Here is a 13,565-nt window from a genome sequence, read left to right as displayed (position 1 = left end):
AAAAACAATGTGCCCTCGCCTGAGCCCGAATAACTTAGCCACGTTGTGAAACAGGCCCCAAAAACTCCTCCCGTGATTGATGGGATTCGAACTCAGGTCATTTCTACACGGTGTACGGAGAACGGCGGGTCTTATCAACTGTGCTACTCACGAGAGCTTGATTTGATTGATGGGATTGTAAGATTTTATTATTACATCTATATTGGATTTCCCAGTTAAGCCTTCTAAGTCTGGGAAGGTTTTTGACACAGAATTCGTGTGCCAACAGGAAGTCTTGCAGCAAGTGACAGCAAATATCTGTTTTATTGCTGTGCCGCAGGTGTGACTTGGAGTTTTCATCAGTTGCAATGATGTTAGAGGTTCCGGGAAAAAGAATAGCATGATCTAGCTCGTTTTAATGGTCGTTTAGAGTCCCAGAAAGTGGACAGTACGAGGCGAACAAGTAGAATGTCAGTGATGAAATGGTTTTCAGGGCACAAGTCGGAAGTTTAGTGCATAATCGGGAAACAACGGTCACGTCAATCTTTTTATTTTAATATTATGTCCAAGGCACAAAGTACATAGTAAAATATTAGGGTCACTCAAGAGCTTGCTACCGACAACAGCGACAATGCTAACCCCTAGCATTGTCGCTGTTGTGGGTATTATTGCATCAGGCAATCATGAAACCAATCACTGCCTGCAATGAAGATAACTAAATTATATGTCCAAATATATTATATCCTAAATTGAATACGTTCTCTGGTCGGTTTGCCTGTTTTACTGGACTAATAATCTTGCTGTCTATGCCTGAGACTCACTAACTCAGCCATGAAGTGAAAAAATACCATAAACGTTTCTCCCGTCTTTGAGGGATTCGAACCCGGGCATTTTCCGTGGGGGAGAGCGGTGATTATGAACCATTATGCTATTCATCCAGCAAAGTCCATGGTCGAAAAACTGTCACATTAAGCCCCCAAAAAACTAATTCATATTCTAATCCATCCACGTGTATTACGTCAGTAAATTGCATCTTTTGCATGTTTTGCTGAATGAAAACCAAAGTTTCGAGGGATGAAAGAAGTTAAACTTTGGTACTTCACTTGCGACCGTTGATACTTTTGCACATAAAAGATTGCTGTATAACCTGCAGCAATGTGGCATTAAGGGCAAGTGATGCTATGAATAAAGAGATGGTTAAGTGGAAGAAGACAGAGTGTGGTTATGGGCACTGATCTACGTGGACTAACGTTATCAGTGGAGTTTCCCTGAGTTCAGTTCTGGGCCAGTTGTTGTTTTCGATATTTATTAATGATATTGATGAAGGTATATCAGGCTTAATGTCAAAGTTTGCATATAATACAAAGGTTGGCAGGGTGAATAGCGACATTAATGACGGTATGCTACTGCAAGCTCCTTTATTAGACTAGACAAAGAAAACAGCAAATTTAAAATTGAGAAAGGAGTTCAACAAGAAGACACAATATCTCCCAAGTTGTTTACTGCTGCTCTTGAGGAAGCTTTCAGAAGATTGGACTGGTCGCAGAAAGGAGTCAATGTGAAGGGAAAGTTGCTTAAACCATTTACGATTTGCAGATGATATTGTGATCATAAGCCATAATACTGAAGAATTAGAAGAAAATCTTAATCAGTTTTGCAGAGTTAGTAAGGATTTCGGACTAAAGATGAATATGGTTAAAACAATAGTAATGATGAACAAGTATGCGATAGAAAGGGATATAATCATTGAAGGAGCTGTAATTGAAAAGGTGAATTCATATAATTATCTTAGACAGGTCATTAGCTGTAATAATGATAAATGGCTGGAAGTCAAGCGAAATATAAATTTCGGATAGACGGCATTCAGGAAATGTAGTCACATACTGAGGGCCAATGTCCCAATTTCTCTGAAACGTAAAATAATGAACCAATGTATACTCCCCACCACGACTTATGGAAGTGAAACTTGGGCCCTCACCAAAAGAATGGAAGAGAAGCTGAGAACTACACAGCGAAGAATAGAACAATTATATTAGGAATCAGACTGTTGAATAAGAATAAAAACACATGGATTAGGCAGCAAACACAATTAAAGGACATTTTTATCAAAACTAAAGAACTGAAATGGACTTGGGCAGGACACATAGCTCGAAGACATATTGACAGATCGTCTAAGATAATAACAGAATGGAACCCAAGGGGAGATATAAGAAAACCTGGAGGACGACAACAGAGATGGACAGATGAAATTCACGAGTTCATTGGTAGTAAATGGATGGCCATTCACAAAACAGAAGGATCTGGAAAGTTGCTGGAGAGGCTTTCGTCCTGCAGTGGATTGAAAATGGCTGATGATTGTACTGCAAGAAGGTTTATAAAAATTAGGTTGATGGACAGATAAATGGCAGTTGAAGTTTAACGCTAACAAATGCAAGGTATTGCATATCTGGGTTGGGTCTACACTGAGGGTTGTAGAAAATGAAAAAGACCTGGGAGTAATTGTGCAGTCAAATATGAAATTCTCTGAGCAGTGAAGACATGCTGCCAAGACAGCTCATGGGGTTTTGTCAATGATATACAGAAACGTCGCTAGTAGGGATGAAGAGGTGATTAAGTGGAAGGCCATGGCTACGCTGCATCTTGAGAATCCTATACTGGTCTGCAGCTCTCACTTTAAGAAGCATATACAGCTGCTGGAACGGGTGTAGAGACAGGGCAGCCAAATTGGTGAAGGGAAGAAAAGGGTGCTGTTACCTAGAAAGGATTCAGTTCTGCAAATTGTAGTGTCTGAAGACTAGAAACCTGTGGTGTGACCCGATTGAGGTGTTTAAGGCCTTGAATGGATTGAGTAATCTGAATGTGAATGGCATTCTTCCTTTTGCTGAGAACACAACCATGGGGATTGCATTGATTTTAGTTGAGGAAGGATAGTTACAGAACGGATATGCAGAAGTTTGTCTTCAGCCAACAAGTGGTTGATTGAAGAACTAGACAAATTCTAGGAGGGTAAGGTTGGATGAAGTTTTTGTATGTGTGTTTGTGTTTTTTTTTTTTTTTTTTTTTTTTGGCTGATGCTATATAAGCTTGCTTTCTTGCATCCTTTGCCACTGCTAGTACTACTACTAATAATATATGGAAAGAACGTAGCAACAACAAACTTATAGAAATTAAGACCCAGCCATCCTTCTAGACCTCCGGCACCAGAAAAGTAAGAAAAGAAGAAGTGATTCTTGGAAGAGCAAGCATTGGACACTCTCATATAAAGCATCTTTACCTTCTCAGAAGCAAAGGCTTATACGGTGTATTCACTGCCATAGTCTGGTCTCAGTAAAACATATTTTTCTTGATTGCTCTTATTATCAGCAGGAAAGGTTAGAATCATTCCTATCTCTCAAAAGGTTACGGGAAACTACAACAAAGAAGCAGATCTTCGAGAGTGAAGTAAAAATATATTTTTCTCCTTTCTAAAGAAGATAAGAATGTTCTCTCATTTCTAAAAACTTACAAACTTGAAACTATTATACACTGGTGTGCAAAACTTAAGTACCAGCACTATTTCTAAAGGTTAAAACCACAAAATCAAACTAAACAGCCTGTGGCCATATCTCCTACTGAAGACCACCCTTTGTTCCAGCTTTGGCAGTGATGCATCTGTATCATGGCAGCCAGTGCTATGTTGCCATTTTTCAATAAAGTCCCTCTGTACCGTTTTGTTTCCGTTGTTGTTTCCTTCATCATTTCTGTACCTCACGAGGTTCCTTTGGTATGATTTTCTCATATCCAGGCCATTCCTATGAGAAGCTACAGGTGAAAACCTGACTGGTCCTTAAGTTTTGCACACCAGTGTATTAAAGTGAAAGGTTTAATATGGTCACTGCAGCCCTTGTTCCAAAACCTTCAATAACAACAACAACAACTACTACATCTCAACTACAGCATTCCTCGAACAGCCGATAATATTAGTAGTTTCCATAATTCTGCCACAATTCAACCGGCTTCCGACATTCGTACAATTTTGGACGTTCATTAGATCACGTCCTTTGCCCGTGTCGATCACGTACTTCGTGTACTACAGCAAGAACAAAACAACAAACTTATGCAATTTAAGATGCAACCATCCTTCTGGACTTCTAGCCAGCAGCATTGAGAGGGGAACAAGGTAAGCGTCTTCGGTGCTTGTCTCTTTGCCTCATACTAGACAAGTGGAGAAGGGGGGGGGGGGGGTTGAATAGGGAAGGTTGAACGTGTTAATTTTCCCCAACATTACTGCCATCTATGAACACATACAAGCATTATTTGTAGGTAATACAAAAGATATACTGTATCACTAAATTGTAAGATATGCTTTATGGGTAAACACAAAAACCTGTGTATGTAGAAATTGCGATAAGATGTGAAATTTTAAGAATTACTTTGAATTCTGCGCATAAAAATTTACTGCAAACAGCTGATGTATTAATGTAGGTAAAAATAATGTTGTCAGTCTTGTAATGAACTAACTTTTCTGGGTGTTGCCAAAAAAAAAAAAAAACAGTTTGCGTACTGAGAAAAGAAAATTAATATGCAGTAGTGGGGGCGCTAAAGTTCCTTGTGACTTTATTATTCTCGTGGTGAGTGAAACTAGGAAGAAATAAGATTTTAAAATATTTTTAAATATATATTTCTTATTTCGTATTGTAATGTATGGTTGGAAGTGAGACCAGAGGACGGAACATTTTTTGGCTTTGTAATTGCATAAAAGATAAGGTATCGTACAAGAGGTTACATCATGGTTAGTTATATTTTATCCTTTTAGGAGTTCTCATTAATGAATATATGTAACGTACTACTATAGTGAAAGATGTGATGCTATTGATGCAGAGCTTCCTCATACATGCACTCTCGAGTTTTATCCAACAACGATTACACGTGCGCGTATGTGTGCATGTTTATGAAAATTAGGTCTCCGTAATCATTATTATTATTTTGTTATGGTTGAATCTTGACCTCTCAGTGATTTCTAGGACCTGCCCAAGGATCAACATAGAAAATTTTAATAAACGGTCTTAATGTCTTATTTTTAATAATCAAGTATGTGCATGATATTACTGATGCGTATTATGAACTGATTCGGAGCCCTAGATATGCCCAAGCAGAGCTCCAAGTGGCAAATTGTGCAAAATGGAACTCTCGAGAGGTAATGAAAAGAAGACGGTTAATGTACGTGGCATTGGCGAAACTTATCACGACCCGGAACGGCGTACTGGTGTGTTATTCTAACCCCAGTCCGGAGGGTGAGTTATTATCATTAGCCATATGGTGCAAGGAAGCCTGAGGCTTATGCTGCATCAGCCAAAAAAAAAAAAAAAAAAAAAAAAGATTGAGTACCCTGAGAGAGAGAGTCTAGGAGGGAATCATCAAAAATGAGAATGATGATGATATCCATCTTAGGACCCTGGGTGTTCCAAGCCCATACTCACCAGATGTGAACCCCTAGAGTTTCAAACGACCTGGATGTAACAAGATTTGTCTGCAGCTTTTTCTGAATGTCTTCCACCGAAAAGGATTTGGCCAATTTTTAGTACAGAAAGTAAAAAATGAAAGAAAAGATGCATAAAAAAATTACTTTGAATAATAATGAGGAGGGGGAGGGGGCAGTTGCTTTATATTATGTGTGAATTTGTTTTTATTTTCAATCTGTATCTTCCCCATTATTTTAGGGAAGTTTATATGCTTTCAAATTCATAATAATATATAACTCAACAGAGGGAAATCTAACATTTTTTGTGGCTTAGGCCAAAAAACATTCAAAGAATTAATCATAGAAGCTACTCACTTCTATGATTAATTCCTTCCTATTTTAAACTATGGCATTGATATTTTCCAATATTGGAAATTAGAAAGCTGTACAAGTAAACAGTTATAACAAAAGACTTTTAGTAATTTTTTAGTTAGAAAGTAATCTAAAAAATATTTCTTTTTAAATGAAAAACTGTCAGGATTGCTTTTGCCCCCCACCCTTCAAAATCATCTGTAGATTAGAAATTTTTGAAAGATGGCAACTCTAAGTGTCACATGGTCAGGCATATGTACAGAAAAATGTTTCTAAAACAAAGGCATTATTAACTCAAAGGTTCAATAAACATAAAGACAATTAGTAATTCTACATAAGTTTATGCATAGTGTACTAAAGAAAACTCCCTCGTATGTGTTTGTAAAACACCTGAAGGAAATATAAATTTCACATGCATTTTTGCAGTATGCAGGTGGGGGGGGAAAATAAATTTTCTAGATGAACCAGTTCTTAGCTGTGCCAAGGTAATACATTGTTTTAATGAAGTTTTATCCTGGTGGAAAGGGGAATGATACAGGTAAATACAAAAACCAGATCAACTACAAGCTTATAAAGCATCAGCCAAAAAAAATAAGTAAATACAAAAAAAAAAAAAAAACACTTTTACATCACCTGTCCATACATTCTAATAATCTGAACAATTCTTCCTTAAATTTATTCAAACTTCAACAGCACCAGTTGGAATTTTTTCCAACAATCAACTACCCTTTGGGCAAAGATAATTTCTATACATTTATCCTGTGATCATCCTTTTCAGTTTAAATTTGTGCTCCCTTATGAATACTTTCTGAGCAAACATAAGGATGCCATCAACATTTAGCTTACTCAATTCATTCAGAGCCTTACCTTCAATACCTGAATCAGATTTTGCAGCTGTTTAGTTTACAAGTACTTTCCAGTACTTGGAAGTGTGCAATTTTTTAGAATTGAATTCTTTCTAGATTAGAGTACCATTTCGTTCCCCTAACTAACCTTGTTGCTCTTCTCTGTACTTGTTCCAATAGATGTACATCCATTCTAAAGTGGGACTTTGGGACCTGTGTGCAATACTCAAGATGTGTCTTAACAAATACTTTATACAGCAGAGCTCCCATGAGCTATCCTAGCCCATTTGCACTGTACAGTGAACTTCATATCTGACTGCACAATTACTACCTGGTGTTTTCTCATTTTCTACTACCCCGAGTTTAGTATCACATAGTTGGTATGTTATTCTGATTACTGATACCATATGCAGTACCTTGAATTTGTTAAAGTTAAATTTCAATTGCCACGTTTCATCCCATTTAATATTTTCTATACCTTGTTGCAGTAGCTTACCCTGATTATTGGCATACTAACTTAGTCATTAAGCCTGATATTCTTTTATGAATAGCATTAGTAAAGGAACATGATGCAATAAAGCAAGCTTATATAGTATCAGCCAAAAAAAAAAAAAAAAAAAAAATCCTCCTCATTTCACCCATTCACTTGCTTGAAATGTTAGTGTAGTTCTGAGTTGAATCTATTTAAGCTATGGACTTCCACAATGACAGATGGAAATTTGTTCCAGCAATTAATCACCCGCTGGCTAAAGGCAAACTTCCGCACATCTATCCTACAACTGTCTTTCCTCAATTTGAATTTATGCCCTCTCACGCGATTATTCTGAGCAAGAGAAGAATCCCATCAGCATTGAGCATGCTCAAAGCATTCAAGACCTTATACACTTCAATCACCTTGCAGATGCTGACCGGGCTAGCCGGATGGGTAAAGTGCCTGCCTGGCAACCCAAAGGGTGCAGGTTCGAATCCCGCATCGGACTTGGATCAAAGTACTGCAAAAACTTTGGGAGGCGCATTATGGCCACAGAAGCCGATGCGCCAACAACTACCAAAATAAAAAAAAAAAACCCCTTGCAGATGCCTTGTCTCCAGACACTGTAATTTGCAAAAGTTAAGTCTTTCTTTGTAAGAATAACCGTTTGTTCCATTCACTGATATTGTTGCCTTTATCTGTACTCGTTTCAATGGCTCTACATCCTTCTTAAAATGAGATCTCCAGACCTGTATACAGTACTCAAGGTGTGGCCTCACCATTGCCTTATACAAGGGGATAATCATGTCCTTATCCCTACTAGAAAAATTCCTGTATATCATTGACAATACACCATGAGCTACTCTTCCAGACCATCTGCACTGCTCAGAAAACTTCATATCTGCCTGCACAATTACCTCCGGGTCCTTTTCATTCTCTACCACTGTCAGTGTAGTACCACACAGTTGATACGTTACTCTGGGGTTACTACTTCTCATATGCAGTACTTTACGTTTGTCAATGTTATACTTCAGTTTCGACCTCTCAGCCCATCTGCTCAACTTTTCTAGATCCTGTTGCAGCAGCATACTGTCATTAGGGACATTAAGCCTTATATAACATCATCAATATCATTAATAAATACAGAAAACAACAATGGACCAAACACTGAACTGTGGGGGACTCCACTAATAATATTAGTCCACGAAGAGCAGTGTCCATTGATTACCACTCTGTCTTCTCCCACTCAACCATCCCTTTATCTATAGCAGCAGTTTGCCTCCAATGGCACACTGCTCCAATTTGTGCAGCAGTCTTCCATGTGCAACAGTATCAAAAGCTTTTCTAAGATCCAGATATATGATATCAAAATTATTCTTTGCATCCAGTTCCTTTGTGACCACATCATAGTATCCAATCAAATTGGTCAGACAGGACTTCCCCTTAACAAACACATGCTATGTCCGAGCTATGACTGAAGTCTTGTGTAGATGATCCTGCAGTGCTTCTTTAACCGCTGCCTCCATTAATTTCCTTGGAACAGAAGTTAAACTAACATGTCTGTAATTACTTGTCGCCCTTTGAGCCTCCTCTGTGAATTGGGGTCATATATGCATATCTCCAGTCTATCGGTATGTCCCCTGAGTCCAAGGGAGTTCTCATAATTATGGCTAAGGGCTTGCCTACTTCCTTCGTTGCTTCCTTTAATATAACTTCCATCCCAGGTGCCTTTCTTATGTTTATCTTCAACAATTTCTCCTCCACTTTGCAGTGCCTCCGTAGCCAGGTAGGCAGGAGCAGCAGTGCATAGCACACGCTTCTTGATTAGACCGGGGTTCGAGCCCGTGAGCACCAAATACGGAGGATGCAGAAAGGTCAGGGAATGACCACCGCATATCCCCGGAGCAATATGGCCTTAGTTGCTAATGCTCCTAAAAACCAAATAACAACAACCTCCACTTTGCTCTCAGTTATTACAAAATCATCTAGCTCACTGCCAGAGTTTAATTCACCTCTGGCATTCTCCTCCCTGAATAACTCCTAATGTGTGAATGTAGATGCAAAATACTCATTTAGTTTGTTAGCTACCTGAGCAGGATCATCAATAGTTGAACCATCGATATCAAGTGGACCAATCTGATTCCTTCTAGAGTTTACATAAGTAAAGAGCTCTTTGCTGTTTTTCTTTGAATCCTTTGCCAAAGATTTCTCATAATCTGCCTTTGCCTGCCTAACCTCCTTTGTGACTTGGTTAAGCTTTTGTGTCACCTGTTAATTTATATGTATCCCATGCATTTTCTTCTCTGTCACGTTTCATTAGTTCATCTGACATCCATTTAGGCCTAAACCTTAAACAATATTTCTTAGTTGGTATGAAAAGCCTAGTAGCTTACAAGATTAATTCTTTGAATGCTTCCCATTTTGAATTTGCTGTTGGTAACATCATCAGTTGGGTCCCACAGTATAGAATTTAAATACTGTCTCGGACCACTGTAGTCATCTTTACAAAAGCAATAACCCTTCCCTTTACCGCTGATGGTAGTTACCTCTTTGAGTAAATCTTACTTCAGCACACTGTGATTACTGCCACATAGTGGTTCCTTTATCTGCAGATCCTTGATGCATGAAGAATCACTACTTATAATCAAATCGAGTATTACTCCCTCTAGTTGCCTCCCGAACATGCTGATGTAGAAAACAATCATTCAGTAAATCCACAAAAGCCTTGCTAGTGTGTGAGTGACCAACCCACACAGTAGCGGATTAAGGTCGGTTGAGGCCTGGGCGCAGAAGAAAATATTGTGCCCCTTAAAAAAAAGAGAGAGACAGGGAAAATAAAAATACATGTTAACCATTTTTTTTAAATAAATAAAAAATATTATGTAATATTAATGTTTTATTTCCAATAAAATTTGAATATAATATATGTATAATATAATTAATAATAGCATAATAATAATCACAAAGTTTTGAACTAATAGTTGAACATATTAGTTCAACTAATTTGTTGGGGTTTTGTGTGGGCCCTTCAGAAGTCGGGGCCGAGGGCGTGCCTGGTGCCCCCGCCGTTAAATGCACCTCTGAACCCACATATTCCAGTCAGTATCTGGGAAATTAAAATCCCCATTATAAGACTGATTTACTGGCCCACTATTTCTCTGTACAGTATTATACTCATCAGAGTCATTAGGCCTATTGCACTCTTGCTCTATTTTGCTTTCCCAGTGCTTATGTCACACCAAACTGATTCGTCACTGCTCTGTGCAGCCATGTCTACTGGCTGTACTTCCTTTAATTTTATGTTTCCTAACTAATAGCATAACCTCTCCTCCCTTCCTATTCTTTCTGTACACATTGTACTTCCCAAATTCCATTTATGCATTCTTTATATCTGTGTGATACCATGTCTCTAATATCCCAACAATATCTGCCTTTGATGTTTTGACCAACACCTCAAATTCATCAAATTTATTTACCAAACTCCTAGCATTGGTGTACACGCAAGTATACATGCATCTGTTCCTATTCTTAGCTACCCTAATACTGCCCATGTATTTACTAGTTCCGCAATGACTCTGAGCTGTCTCTGAAACACCCTGCACCTTGTTTTCCAGGTTGCTGCTTGTTCCAATAGAAGCAGTGCAAGAATCACTTTCACCTCTGCCAGCGGGTACTGTTAATCTTTTAGTCTGTGTACCCAAGCTAGAAGTTTTCCGACCCACCTAACACTGCCTCGATAGCATCAGTGTATCCCATCCCCGTAGAAGCATTCTCTCCTGTTAACAAGCACAGACCGGGCTGAGAAAAATTCTACCCCTTTAGCCTTGCACAATCTCTCAATCAAGTGGATCAATCTGATTGGTCCACTTGATTGAGAGATTATGAGAGAGCAGGAAAGAACAGTGGGTCCAGCACTGAACCGTGGGCCCTCATGGGTAGCACAGTTGATGGAATCGCCATCTTCCCCACACCGTGTGAGAAAGACCTGAGTTAAAGTCCTGCCAATGATGTGAGGAATTTTTGTGGGCCTTTTTCACAATGTGGCTGAGTTATTATTATTAGCCACACAGTGCAAGGAAGCCTGAGGCTTATGCTGCACCAGCCAAAAAAGAATTTCTGAATTACCCTGAGAGAGAGAGAGTCAGAAGTAGAAAGGAATCACCAAGAAAGAGAAGAATGATGATATCCAGCTCAGGACCCTAGGTGTGCCAAGCCCATACTCACCAGATGTGAGCCCCTGGAGTTAGTTTATCTCAAGTGAGGGTAGCATGGTTTTTTCTCCAGGAAACTCAGATTTTTCATCCGGCAAACTGCAAATCAACCACAGAACACGAGCAATTTACAGACGGTAGATATGGAGCAATATGGCTTTAGTCACTAATGCTCCTAAATCCCAACAACACCAGCAACTGAGCCCTGGTTACTTCACTAATAACATTAGTCCAAGAATTGCAGTGTCCATAGATAACCAACCTCTGTTTAACCTTGGCAGTAGTTTTCCCTAATTCCACACTGCCATTTTGTATTGAAGTCTTTCATGGGAAACAGTATCAAAAGCTTTTCTGAAACCTAAGTGTATGATGTCGTAATTATATTTTGCATCCAGATTCTTTATTACTGCAACTTAGTATCCAATCAAGTTAACAGACAAGATTGCACCATAACAAATCCATGCTGCAACTAATCCAGTTTGATAGAGACAATAAATAGTCACTTATTATCCCAAATTTTATCATAATTGATAACCTACCGAAACTCTCAAGTCTCTGTAGTAATATTTTTGATTACACAACCATGAGCAGCCATATAACAGACTTTCTGTACTGGCTTGTTGGGGCAGGATGATCATTCCAAAACAAATTGGAATGTTCATCCTACTCCTTATTTTTCTGCATGGTTTATCCTTTTTTTTTTTTTTTTTTTGTAAGCCTGGTTGAAGCACTGCATTAGATAAAACTCTTCAAACTGATGATTATTCAGTAGATGTAAAATTATGAGCATAAATAGGATAAGCTATGTAATACTGAAGATGAATGGAAAACATGAGAGCAAAGAAATACGATGACAATATACTTTTGCAATGAGGCATACTCATGTCATCAGTTCAAGTTTTGACTCATGTCAACACTTCCTAATTCATTTCACAAATATACGTGGTCTCATTTCTAATCTCAACGATGTCCATTTCCACTTGCAGTCTGCCAAACCCCATGTACTTTTTCTGACAGAATCTCAGTTATCAGTTGATTCAACTACTGCTCATCTCAGTTGCCGAAATTATTCACTCTATGATTCCTTTTGCCTTAAAGGTGGTACTTGTGCATATGTCCGTTCTGATATACTCTGTCATAGACTTGGTAATTTGGAATCTCCTCTGGCTTAAAATCTCTCTACCTCATTGTGTCAAATTCATCTGATGTCTCTACCGTTCTCCCAATTCCAGTAATCACTTGGAGCGCTTTGACTTCCTCTCTTTGCAACTTGACTTTCTCCAGTACAACTTTCCTAACAGTGAGGTAATTTTCCGTGGTGATTTTAATGTTCACAACTCCAGCTGGCTTCCGTTTTCTAGTCACACCGACCCAGCTGGTCGAGATGCCGAGGCTTTTGCAATTACTAATGACTTTGCACAGATTGTTCATTTACCTACAAGAATACCAGACAATCCTAACCATACAGCCAACATACTTGATCTTTTTCTCACAAACAACCCTTCTAAGTACACGGTCGAATTAAGAGGTCCTTTAGGCACCTCATATCACAACTTGGTGATTGTCTCTTCTCCAAGGGAGCCTTTATCTCATGGCTATTCCCAACCTCGTATTGTTTGGCATACAAGAATGCAAAATGAGATGACGTGCGAGATTTCTTTTCCTTGGTCAGATTACTGTTTCAAAACTTCTGATGTCAGTGTTTGCTCAGATCGTGTCAGACAAATTATTCTTGTAGGAATGGAATCCTTTATCTAAACCTTGGTTTTCCAATAAATGTGCTAAGGCTGTTCAAGAGAAGAATGTTGCATACCGTAATTGGCTTGTTTCTAATTCTTCAGTTTCATTTTCTGCCTACACCAAACCTCACAACAATTGTAAAGCAGTTACTAATCAGTCTAAACTAGAGTTTGAACAGGCTAAGAGTAGAAAACTTGCTTCTTGCCCTAATGGTAGCCGAGCATTCTGATCTCTTGCCAAAGCTATTGGCCACAACTTTTGCCTATCTCTGCTCCCACCTCTGTCCAAACCAGATGGTTCTGTTGTCACTTCGTCCAAGGATAAAGCTGACCTGCTAGCATCCCATTTTTCTTCAACTCACGTATTAATGATCTTGGTAAAACACCTCCCACCATTCTCAACACGCTCCATTCAATGCCTCCTGTGGTCTTTCGTCAAAAGGATGTCAGAAGGATTTTGACGAATCTTGATGCTAAGAAAGCTCCAGGTGCCGATGGTATTTCTCC

At 38.8% G+C, this 13,565-nt stretch overlaps 1 protein-coding gene across 1 annotated transcript in view; it reads left to right on the top strand.

Annotated features, from left to right (window-relative positions):
* The first annotated feature begins 4,649 nt into the window (after window positions 1–4,649).
* LOC150082799 (mitochondrial inner membrane scaffold 1) overlaps window positions 4,650–13,565 on the top strand; it is a 50,587-nt gene continuing 41,671 nt past the window's right edge. The window contains exon 1 of the mRNA XM_090378285.1: window positions 4,650–4,750. The gene's annotated coding sequence lies outside the window, so the exon portion shown is untranslated. The remainder of the gene's footprint in view (window positions 4,751–13,565) is intronic.

The sequence above is a fragment of the Mastigoproctus giganteus genome, chromosome 7 (assembly GCF_048544385.1).
Source record: "Mastigoproctus giganteus isolate SK-2022 chromosome 7, ASM4854438v1, whole genome shotgun sequence".
In the NCBI taxonomy this organism is placed as follows: Eukaryota; Metazoa; Arthropoda; class Arachnida; order Uropygi; family Thelyphonidae; genus Mastigoproctus; species Mastigoproctus giganteus.
This window is presented reverse-complemented; position numbering and strand designations above follow the sequence as displayed.